The 12,355-nt window shown below is 36.7% G+C and overlaps 1 long non-coding RNA gene across 1 annotated transcript; it reads left to right on the top strand.

Moving 5' to 3' along the window:
- The first annotated feature begins 293 nt into the window (after positions 1 to 293).
- On the top strand, positions 294 to 3,598 carry LOC107798944 (uncharacterized). Its single transcript, XR_001651034.2, has 3 exons — positions 294 to 537; positions 851 to 943; positions 3,402 to 3,598. It is a non-coding gene; the product is annotated as an uncharacterized LOC107798944 (long non-coding RNA).
- The last annotated feature ends 8,757 nt before the right edge of the window (positions 3,599 to 12,355 follow it).

The following is a 12,355-nucleotide window of genomic DNA, read 5'->3' as shown; positions in this document are numbered from 1 at the left end:
ATTGTTACGGTTTTAACCGTTACATATAATTATTAAAGCTAGCGGGACACTTAGCAACTGAACCGTTGCAATAGCTTTAAAACCATTCCCATAGAGGTATATATGGAAACGGTTTTGTATAACCGTAGCAATAAATATATCTATGGTAACGGTTAGATAAATGTTACGGTTATTATTCCCTCCTTATTTTTCACCCAAATTTTCTATACTCGCTAAAATGAGAGGGGCCTTTAATCTGATTTTGAATTTTTATTTTTTAGTTTTTATATCTAATAAAATACCAAATATATGTAAAACCCTAATTCATTTTAACATACAAATTTCATCGAAAATTACGATGAGATCCACTTTCACATTCTCCTCCTAAATCTCCTCCATAATCGACAATCTCCTCCAGGCTCCTCCGGGCTCCTCCATAATCGACAATCTCGTCCATTCCGACGATCGAAAATCTCCTCCAGTCTCAACAACTCCTCCATAATTGGCCGCACCGGAGGCGGCATGCTAATCCTTTAGAGTTTTTTCAAATCTGAATCGGTAAATATATTCTTATTGCAAAAGTTTCTTAACTCGTGCGGGTGTTGATTTTGGGCCTCATTCATGAATTAATCAATTGGGTATATCAATCTTGAAAGTGGGTCTCATCAAGTTGAGTATAAGCTCATGGTTGAAGGCTTAATGTTTAGCAGCTTTTTAATTTGTTTTTGTTTAAATTTCTGGATTGGTTGCTCGTGGGTTGTTTTTTTGTGCTATTGTTTAAATTTTTGTGTTTCTGTAAGCTTCCTTAATGTGGGATTTTAGTTTTGTATTTGTTTGATGGTTAATTTTGTGTGTGTGTTTTGAAGTACAGACACTCCTAAAGCTTAAAGTCCAGATGCAAAGAAGGCATTGAAGAAACAAAGAAAAAGATAGATACATAAAATCCAATTCTGTGAGAAAAAAGGTGTGTTCTATCTTTATGTAAAAAGTGAAAAAAGTCACGAATAATTTCAATAATCTTGGGTTTGCAGATTAATTATGCTTCTAATTGGTTAAAGTTAATGTGATTCTTCTAATTTAATTAAATATCTTGCTTTTGAAACTGTACTATGTTATATGGAATCATAGAATTAGCACTTAGACCAGATTGATAAATGTTAAAATATTGTCAGATGCTGTCAATTCTTGCTCTGCTTCTGTTGCTATACTTATTCTAGTTGTTATCCCATTTGATATATAAGAGCGTAAAAGAGAGAGCATTTTAAGCCAATAGCTGCCCGGTCGAGTGCAGAGAATCAGTATCCAAAACTTTGAGTTTCTCTGGCTATTAGCAGTACAAGTTTTTTATGCACTAGAAAGAAGGGATTTTGTACTGCATTAAGTACAGTATATCATATATGTAAAAGAAAAGAGTTCATTTTTTGTGTTTCTTTCTTATTGTTATTGGATTTTGTTGCAATCATCATACTGATGATTCATTTTGTAGCTGATCATATTTTTATTTATTAAATAGTAGAATTTGATAAGGTGGTCTGTAGATATTATATCAAGGTGTATTTATATATATACAGAGCCTTTTCCAATTTGACTAGTGATAGAGTCTGCGTTTATGAATTGGTGTAAGATGCTTGAGTGTGTGTAGGTGGGGGTGAATCTGTTGGAACCATTTTGTGCTATAGAGTTCAGAAATAACTGATCAAGAAATTTTGAAAACTAGAAACCTAAACATTGGAAAGAAGAAAAGATTTCATGAAAAAATGACTCTTTTAATACTTATGAAATGTGATCACTAAAATCCTCAACACATAACAGAACCAAGGAGGGGCAAAGAGGGAGAACAATTAATAGTATGACAAAGTTAATTAAGTAGTTGTATTTTTTTCAGACCCCTGATAGTAATTATAAAACATAAACTGAAGAAGTTATTGGTCTACAAAGAAAAACACTAGTTTATGAATGAAAACATGCAAATGCTTCTGATGCTTTCTTCAGTTATCTTTAGAGTCCAACCAGCTATGTTTTCCTTTTTAATTGAGAATGTTAAATCTCCCTCAATATTATATCAGGAACGTATGCTAGTCACTTTCAGTAATGGGGCATCTTTTTAAAAATGAAATGAGGCATCTTTGTGCATCTAGTTGGAAAATAAAAATTGTGGAGATAAAAGTTATATGTCTTATGCATAACATAGTACTTTTCTTATTATTGTTGAGATACGTAATTTTAATATCTATTATTGCAGAGCTTTTTAATGTTGTTCTATTGAATCCCTCTCCCCAAAACCTTGAGTTACAGTTTGTGTAGATTTTAGCTCTTTGTGTAGATTTTAGCTCTTTGTCCTATCCTTCAATCTGTTTGTGTAGATTTTAGCTTCTATTGTAAACATATCAGGTAAAAATCCAAAGTTTCTTTGCATTCGTAGTTTAAGATTTCTTCTCCATGCTAAAGTTTCAATTGAATATTGTTGCCACTTATAATTATAACAAAAAGAAATAACATAGGTTGTTTGACACCAACAATCTTTATAGGTACTGACTTTTGTCAAACGCTAAACCATGATTGCTTGACAGACAGCACGTGGCTATGTTAATGTATCACCATTTGATGAAATTTTCTTAAAATTTTCTAATATAAAATAAGTGAATTTGAACATATGGATCAGTTGAAGTCTAAGAAATTCATGTACTTATCAAGCTTAAGTAGAACACTAGTTTTCATTTGCTTACTGTTATTTATTATACCAACAAGATAAAATATCATTTTTAGGAATTAACCATTAGAAAATAGAATCATAGACTCTAGTGTTGTTTGCTTGATGGTGATCAAATTATTAGACTTGTTTGTGATTGCTTCATCAAGATTGAATCATAAACTGCTTGCAATTTTAAAGTAGAGAAAAGTATCTGAGTTAAACAAGGTGTATCATTTGATGAGATGACCTGAAGGTGTTGGCAATAAATTTCTTCCATCTACTTTTAATAGCGTATATTGTATTACTTGGAGTTGCTTAAGATACTTGTTACAACATCAAAATTGTTTTTGTTGGTGCATATTAGTATGAAGAAGTGTTTCTACCTCCTGTTGCTTTTTGTGTTCAACTGGGAGTAAGATATGAAATTGCTGCCTTATGAAGTTTGGTGTTTCTCATTTGCCTAGATATTTTTTAATTATGAAGTTGCGGCTTTCTTTCTTATGACACTTGCCCTCTATAGTTAGTATTGTTAAAATCGAACTCATTTTGATATTATTTGGATGGTAGTCCCTAGCTATATGCATATCTTTAGGCTTATTATTAAATTGATCAGATCAAACTCTATGTTAAGCTTCTGTATATTGCTTTCCTTTCCATGTGAGTTCTTTTTTAATTAATTGCTATATAACCAAATCTTATATAGCTTAGTATTTTTTTAATGGTTTTGTAGGTGAAGAAATGAACAAGGAGTAGATGAAAGCAGTAAAGTACTTTAGATACATTGATCATCGCAAGGCCTTTAGATGTTCTAGGAATCTTTTATATTAGAAGTTTTGAAAATTTATGTATACCAACTCTCAAATTCATCAAACAATATTGTACATTTTGCTTTAATATATGAATAATACTAGTTCATTATTTGGATTATGAAGTTGTTTCGTAGTTTCTTTTGTGATTTACATAAATTTCAATATATATATATATATATATATATATATATATATATATATATATATATATAAATAGGTATTGCAACAGACCGTTGAACCGTTGTAATAGCGCAAAATTTGTTATAGTAGTTCTTAACAACCGTTGCAATAGCTCCAAAGAGGGGTTTCAGTAGCAGATTTAGCTGTTGCTATAGCATCAAAAATCCGTTGCAATATCCCTATACAACCGTTGCAATAACTATAGCTGCAACGGTTTTCAACCGCCACATTTGACAACAAGACCGTTGCAGTAGCTAAGGCTAGGGCAACAGTTTGTACTATGTTGTAATAGATATGGCTGTTGCAACGATTAGTGAACCGTTGCGGGAAATCGTTGCAGTAGACCTATTGCCACGCGATCTAATGTAACGGGTCCTAAATCGTTCCTATAGATCTATGGCAACTGTTGTTCGGCCTATTGCAACAAATTTGGAACTGTTGCAATAGGCCTTTTTTTGGTAGTGCGTGCTTGTGTCATTAATTTCGGAGGGTCATGGGATCAGTTTCTACTGTTTGCGTAGTTTGCTTATAACAAGAGCTACCAGTCAAGTATTTAGATGGCTCCATATGAGGCTTTGTATGGGAGGCGGTGTAGATCTCCAGTTGGTTGGTTCGATCTAGGTGAGGCTAGGCTATTGGGGAGAGACTTGGTGCAGGATGCTTTAGAAAAGGTGAAGGTGATTCATGAGAGCCTTCGTACAGCGCAGTCGAGGCAAAAGAGTTATGCTGACAAGAAGGTTCGAAATGTATCCTACATGGTTGGCGAGAAGGTTCTGTTGAAGGTTTCGCCCATGAAGGGCGTTATGAGATTTGGGAAGAAAGGTAAGTTGAGTCCTCGGTTCATTGGGCCTTTTGAGGTGCTTCGAAGGATTGGGGAGGTGACTTATAAGCTTGCTTTGCCACCTAGCTTGACGAGTGTGCATCCGGTATTTCATGTTTCTATGCTCCAGAAGTATATTGGGGATCCGTCTCATGCTCTGGATTTCAGCACGGTTCAGTTGGATGGTGATTTGACTTATGATGTGGAGCTAGCAGCTATTTTGGAGCGTCAAGTTCGAAAGTTGAGATCAAAGGATATAACCTCAGTGAAAGTGCAGTGGAGAGGTCGGCCCGTGGAGGAGGCTACCTGGGAGACCAAGCGGGAGATACGGAGCAGATATCCTCACCCATTTGAGGCTTCAAGTATGTTTCTTGACTCGTTCGAGGACGAACATTTGTTTAAGTTAGGTAGGATATGATGACCCGGCTAGTCGTCTCATGAGTTACCGCCCCGTTTCCCCCATTTCTGCTTCTTATTGCTTTGTCTATCGGTTCTATATGTGATCGGGTTGGTTGGGTCGGGTTCAGAAAGGATTTGGTAAGGTTTGAGACACTTAGTATCTTGTGAGGAAGCTTAAGTTGGAAACGTCAACCGGATGTTGACTTATGTATTAGAGGGCTCGGATGTGAGTTCTGATGGTTCGGATAGCTTCAAGAGGTAATTTGGGACTTAAGAGCATGATCAGAATGAGTTTTGGAGGTTCGGAGTAGATTTAGGCTTGAATTGGCGAAGTTGACATTTTGGCGATTTCCGGTTAGTAGGCGAGATTTTGATATATGGGTTGGAATGGAATTCCGAGAGTTGCAGTAGTTTCATTGTGTCATTTAGGATGTGTGTGCAAAATTTCAGGTCATTCGGACGTGGTTTGCTTGGGTTTTTGATCAAAAGCAGAATTCGGAAGATTTTTAAAACTTAGGCTTGAATCTGACGAGTTTTGGTTGATCTGATGTTTTTTGAGGTGTTTTGAAGATTGGTATAAATTTGAATAAGGTTTTGGGATATGTTTTTGCTTTTGGCTGAGGTCTCGAGGGCCTCGGGGTGATTTCGGATGGTTGACGGAGAGTTTGGAAATTTGATAAAGCATTAGATTTTTCTGCTTCTAGTATTTCCGCACCTGCGGATTGGGGACCGCAGGTGCAATCTCGCAAATGCGAGGAAGGGAGCCGCAGAAGCGGAAAGGATCTAGGGAGGCAGAAATCGCAGAAACGGTTGGAGGACTACACCTGCGATGGCGCAGGTGCGGATATTGGATCGCATATGCGGAAAATGGGAACTTAAGTGAGGACCGCAGATGCGGTGGTCTTGACCGCAGAAGCGGTAAATTGGCCGCAGATGCGAAAATGGCTGGGCCTGAAGGTATAAATTGTTTCCTTCGCGATTTTTGAGCTATTTCACCCTTTTTAAGTCGGCTTTGGAGTTTTTTGTACGATTTTCAAGAAGGATTTCAAGGGAACTTCATTAAGGTAAGGATTTTAGACCAAAAACACGTTTCTATGGTATTATTTCACGGATTAGGCTTGTATTTAATGGAATTTAAGGATCAAAGTTTGGGGAAACTAGGGCTTGGTATTGGAGACCTAGACTTGATGATTTGAGGGACCATTTGTGGTTGGATTTTGGTACTTTTGATATGTATGAACTCGTGGGGAGATAAGGAATCCACTGATGTGAATTTTATCTAATTGACGTGGGCTGGGGGGTCGGGTTTTGGTAATTTTGGGATTTATGTTGTAAACTGATTATTTTCGCTTGGGCTTCGTTCCCTTGGCATATTTTGATGTCGTGATTCTGATTTTGGATAGATTCGACGCGAGTGGAGGCCGATTCGAGGGGCAAAGGCATCGCAGGCTAGAGTTTGGACCGGATTGAGGTGAGTAGTGATTGTAAATGATGTTCTGAGGGTATGAAACCCCGGATCACACATCGTTGTGCTATATTAAGGTAATGCACACGCTTGATGACGAGCGTGAGGTCATGCACTGTTGGGGATTGACTTAGTCCGTCCCGAATGACTATTTTACCGTGTATTTGACTAATATATATTTGCTATCATCATGATTTGGGCTGAATGCCATATTTGGGCCTTGTGCCAACTATTTGAACCCTTCGGGGATTTTTATTGATATTTCCTCACTACTTTGACTTTATACTTGAACTCAGTCATGTTATATCCCACTGTTTTCATACTCAGCCATGTTTACTATGTTTTAACACTTAAAATGATCTTTTAAATAATGGGCTGAGAATATTGTTTTTACTACTGCCGAGTGGCTTGTGAGGATTTTGACTGAGTAAGGCCGAGGGCCTGTGTTGTGAAGAAACACTGACTATGACTAAGAAGCCGAGGGCCTGAGATATGTACACCACGAGATGGCTTGTGGATATGAGGCCGAGAGCCTAGTGATGATGCCACGAGATGACTTGATATTGCGCTTGGGCCGTAAGGGGCCCCTCCAGGAGTCTGCACACCCCAGTGAGCTCGGGTACCCATTGTGATGTGAGATATAGCCCGAGGGGTTGGTATTGTTCTGAGATATTGCCTGAGGGGCGGATTTGTTGACTTTATGTCCGAGGGGCGAACCTTTTTGGGTTTATCTTTCTTATTTGTCTATCAGTACCTGTTTAATTGTTGAAAAGGTATTCCCTGAAGTTAAACTGGACTTAAATGATTTTTCATATCTTTACTGGTTTTACTGCTTCATTATAGCTCGTAATGTGCCTTACGTGTTTTCTTATCTCTCTGTCGTTTATCTATGATTATTACTCACTGAGTTGGAGTACTCACTTTACTCCCCGTACCCTGTGTGCAGATTCAGGCACATCTGGTCTCGCTCCCGAGTGTTGATCTTTCCAGCTCTGGCAGATCCGAGGATTCTCTAGGTAGCTGCCGGCGTTCGCAGCCCAGAGCTTCTTCCCTATCTTATTTTTCCTTGTTTTAGTTTTGTATTGAACTCTATAGACTTTTCTTTATTATTCCGGAATTTAGATTCTCATGACTAGTGACACCCCAGTATCGGGCTGTGATGTGTTTATCTTCCGCAACTATATTGTTAACTGTTCACTTTTGGATTAATTATCATGTTTTAGACTTAAATTTTAATGTTTGATTGCTTTAAAATTGAAAGGGGAGGTGTCGGCTGGCCTTGTCTTCACGAGATGCGTCATCACGACCGGGTTCGAGTTTTGGGTCGTGATAGTAAAATCCCTACAATCTCTCTAAAATAGAGACATTCACCTTAAATAGATATCTATTTATAACACTCCCCCTTGAATGTCTATTCAATAGATAATGTGCCTCGTTAGAACCTTATCTAAAATAAAATCTAGTAGGAAAAAAATTCTAGTAAAGGAAAAAGAGTACACATATCTAACAATATGCCTTTTGGTTGCCTCGTTAAAAATCTTTCAAGGAAAACTCAGTGGGACAAAACCTTGTAAGGGAAAAAGAGTACAACGCATATTAACTTCCCTTGATGAGAGCATCAATTCACATCTTTGAACCTTCGCATTCCAATCTTGTGTGCTAGTTTCTTGAAGGTTGACATTGGTAGAAATTTGGTGAACAAATCAACCATATTATCACTTGAATAAATATGTTGCACCTTGAAATCACCATTCTTGTATATATGCAATCTCTTCATATAATGTCGTAGAATAACCTTTTCAATATCTCCATAGAGGTATTCTCGCTATCACATTATCATGCTTATAGTTATAGCAGGGTACATATGTGCACAAATAGCACTTAGAATGTGGTACTTCATGACCAAAAATTGCATATGCTTTAAGCGATTTAAATCTTTCAAGGATTGTCATATAAGTCATATAATAGACTTTAATTAGATGCATATCAAGTTTTCATGTCATGCTAAACAAATAAGATATCGTAAACTGATTGCACATATCATTGACTTTATACTTTCAAGTGTTTGAACTGCAGGTCCAAGTACTTGTTTTTCATATGAAACTAATTCTATTCGAATTGCATCTCTTCTATTTGACCAATATTTTTGTGTCTGTATTCGATAAACTTAAGATCATCATCTATACTTAGCGCTATGATAGTTGTCGTCTACGAATATTTTATATCGGTTCCAATATTTTTTCATAAAGACATAACATAGAGATCTCTTCATTCATATATTCAGGTACCTAAATCTCTCATGAGATTTTATGAAGTGTTATGTCATGTGATCTTCTAGATCACTTGCTTCCTTTATTATGATTATTTTGATCATTCGCTCATATTCTTTAACAAGAAGTATATTTGAAACCGATTTGTCTATATGCTTTAAGCGTACCATAGACTTTGTCCTTCTAGGACTTAATAGGAGCATTTGCAATGAGAATATAGTTACTTTCTTTGGTTAGCAAATGCGTGGCATTCTTTGAAATATATTGCAGATGAATTATCTATTTATGAACTTCAAGTTCATATTATCTTATTCGAGGATCTAGATGTACAAATAATAATTCATTCCATGTAACTTTTTCTCAACTGTTATATCATATCTCCCCTCATGTTAGAAAAACTAACTTTCTTCCTCAATTTTGGAAACTCACCTTTGTGTGTTATGGTGTTAATCAAAATATACACCGCACATCAATAATAATATGATGAAATTATTTGGTTCCTAACTCTGAACCACTTGTGAGGGGAGAAAATAATATACTTTCGTATATAACCTATATCAAACTGATATAGATAACTTTGTTCTCATAAGCAACAATTTAACTATTAAGTGGAAGCACTCAATAAATTATTTTGCTAAATCAACTGTGATGTAAACCAACTTGTCAAGATAAACTGTCTTGAATAGAAAATATGGAAATTATACTCAAAATTAAATTACTGAGCAAGTTACCTCGCAAACACCATCCATGTTGCGGGTTAATAATAATCGCATATATAACCATCCCATAGATGCATCTTATGTGGTATACATGGCAGGTGAATGGACACATATTCACCTTTGATATTTCCAACATTCATGGGATTCAGTCCTAATTTTAGTTGGTCTATTAATTAATTAGAACAAACAACATAAGAGAATTCGTAAAGAAATTTCTAGTTCTTTTTTATTTAGCCATGTGAATTCTCTTTTATTTTTGCACATCATACTTAAATTAACATGGATAAACCAATTATGCCCTAAATAAATTATCAATATTGATAAAGTTCAGATTTACACCATAATTGCAATTATGAATAAACTTCAAGTTTATTATGATATGAGTTTTTATATCAATAAACTTCTACTTTATTGTGGTATTCTTTTATTTGTGTAGTACAAACTGGAGAATAAAGTGGGTAGCTTTTCACATACATATTACCGTCATGACCCTAAACCCAACCCGGTCGTGATGACGCCTCTCGTGAAGACAAGGCCAGCCGACTCACTTCCAATTCATTTTAAGCAATTAAAATAATAACTACTAAGTCTTTAACCAGAAATAAAATCCCAAAATAAGCATTTAACAGTATAATTTGCGGAAATAAAAGCCAACACAGTCCGACATCGGGGTGTCACCAGTCATGAGCATTTAAAACAATACTACGAGTCTGAAAATCTACTCCACTACTAAATAACTGAATCAGAAAAGAAATAAGATAGAGGGAGGTTGCACTGGGCTGCGAATCGCCAAGCAGCTACCTAGTAAACCTCTGAAGATCTGCTGGGACTGTCAACCTTCAGTAGCAGGACTTGTAGCACCCCAATCTGCACACAGAGGTGCAGGGATTAAAGTGTTCAACTTAGTGAGTAATAAGAATAAATGAAGACTGAACAATATAAAATCACGTTAAACACAACATTTAGCTATCAAAGGCATAACAAAATCAGTAACACAATTTAATAATGAAATCTTATAAAAGCACCTTTTTAAGTAGTCAACAATAGATAGGAAAAACAACTAGGAATGGTAAACACATAAGAACTGCCCCTCGGGCACAATAACATCAAATTATCCCCTCGGGCAATATCACAGAACAAAACTAGCCCCTCGGGTTATATCTCATGTCACAATGGGTACACGCGCTCATTGGGGGTGTGCAGACTCCTGGAGGGGCCCTTTACGGCCCAAGCGCAATATCAAGCCATCTCGTGGCATCAAAAACAGGCTCTCGGCCTCATATCAATATCAAGCCACCTCATGGCGTACAATCTCAGGCCCTCGGCCTCATTATCATAATTAGTATATCATTGCTGCAGCGTGTAGCCCGACCCAAAAGTATCCTCACAATACAGGCCCTCGGCCTTACTCAGTCAGAATCTCATAAGCCCTTCGGGCAATAGTAAAAATATGCAGCTCAGCTCAAAATATCTTTAAAACATCATTAAGGTTTCTAAAATAGATTAACATAGTTGAGTTTTGAAAACATTGAAAGATCTGGCATGACTAAGCACAAGTATGAAATCAAATATTGAGGAAAATATCATTAATGATTCCCTAAGGGTTCAAACAGTTGGCACGAAGCCCAAGAATGGCAGTTAGCCCAAAGTATAATAATATCAAACAATTAGCTACCAAATATACAGAAAAATAGTCATTCGGGATGGACTAAGTCACAATCCCCAACGGTGCATAACCACACGCTTGTCATCTAAAGTGTGCGTCACCTCAACACAGCCGAACGTTGTATAACCTGGTGTTTCATTCCCTCATAACAGCATTTAAAATCATCACTCACCTCGAACTAGCCCGAAAAGCTACTCTGTAACACGCTTGCCTCTCGAACCAACTTCCGAGTGCTCCAAATCTACCAAGTTCAGATTTTTATCATCAAATTATGCTAAACGAATGAATTCCAATTGAAAAATATCGATTTTAAGCACAAAATCCCAAATCAGTCAAAACCTGACCTCGGGTTTGTGTCCCGGAACTAGACAAACTTTATACCAAAATGTTCTTCATCATCTCACGAGTCTGTACATATAAAGAACTCGAAAATCGGAGTTTGTTTGACCCCTCAAATCATCCCTAGAAGGTCTCATAATCTCAAACCCTAACTCCACTTTTCTACTGATTTTCATGAATTAAACACAGATATTTTGTTTCTTAATCACAAAAAATCGAGTTTTATGGTCCAAAATCCTTACCTCAATGAAGAACAATGATTTCCTCTCTTCAAAATCACCTCAAAGCTCTTTTCCCGTTCAAAAATGGTGTAAAAGGGTTTAATGGCTGCGGAGGGTTTATTTAAATACTGCTCACGCGTTTTACTGTTCCCCCAAGTTACTGTTCATGTTGCTGTGAAAAAATGCAACAGCATTTTTTTTAGTCTAAATTGATCTGTTAACCTTTCGAGATCCACCCGAGGCCCTCGGAAATCTCAACAAATATACCAACACGTCCCATAACATCATTCGAACTTAGTCGAGCCTTCCAAACACCAAAAACAACATCAAAACACCAAAATCACATCAAATTCAAGCCTATGAACTTTGAAATTCCTAAATTCCACCAACGACGCCGAAACTATCCAAAACAACTCCGATTGACTTGAAATTTTGCAGACATATCCAAAATGACATTACGAACCTGTTCCAACTGTAGGAATTTCATTCTGACCCCGATAGCCTATTTTCCACTGCCGACCAGAAATTGCCAAAAATTAACTTCGCCAATTCAAGTCCAATTCTACACTGGACATCACAAAAATATTCTGGACACACTTCTAAATCCTAAATCACCTAACGAAGCTATCCGAGCCATAAAATCCGCATTCCGAGGTCGTTTACCAATAAGTCAACTCTTAGTTGACTTTTCTAACTCTAAAGCTACTTTTAGAGACTAAGAGTCTCAAACCTTATCAAAACCATTCCGGATTCGATCTGACCAACCCGATACCACATAACACGGATAAATAAAGCA

Source organism: Nicotiana tabacum, chromosome 6, assembly GCF_000715075.1.
Source record: "Nicotiana tabacum cultivar K326 chromosome 6, ASM71507v2, whole genome shotgun sequence".
Lineage (NCBI taxonomy): Eukaryota > Viridiplantae > Streptophyta > Magnoliopsida > Solanales > Solanaceae > Nicotiana > Nicotiana tabacum.
This window is presented reverse-complemented; position numbering and strand designations above follow the sequence as displayed.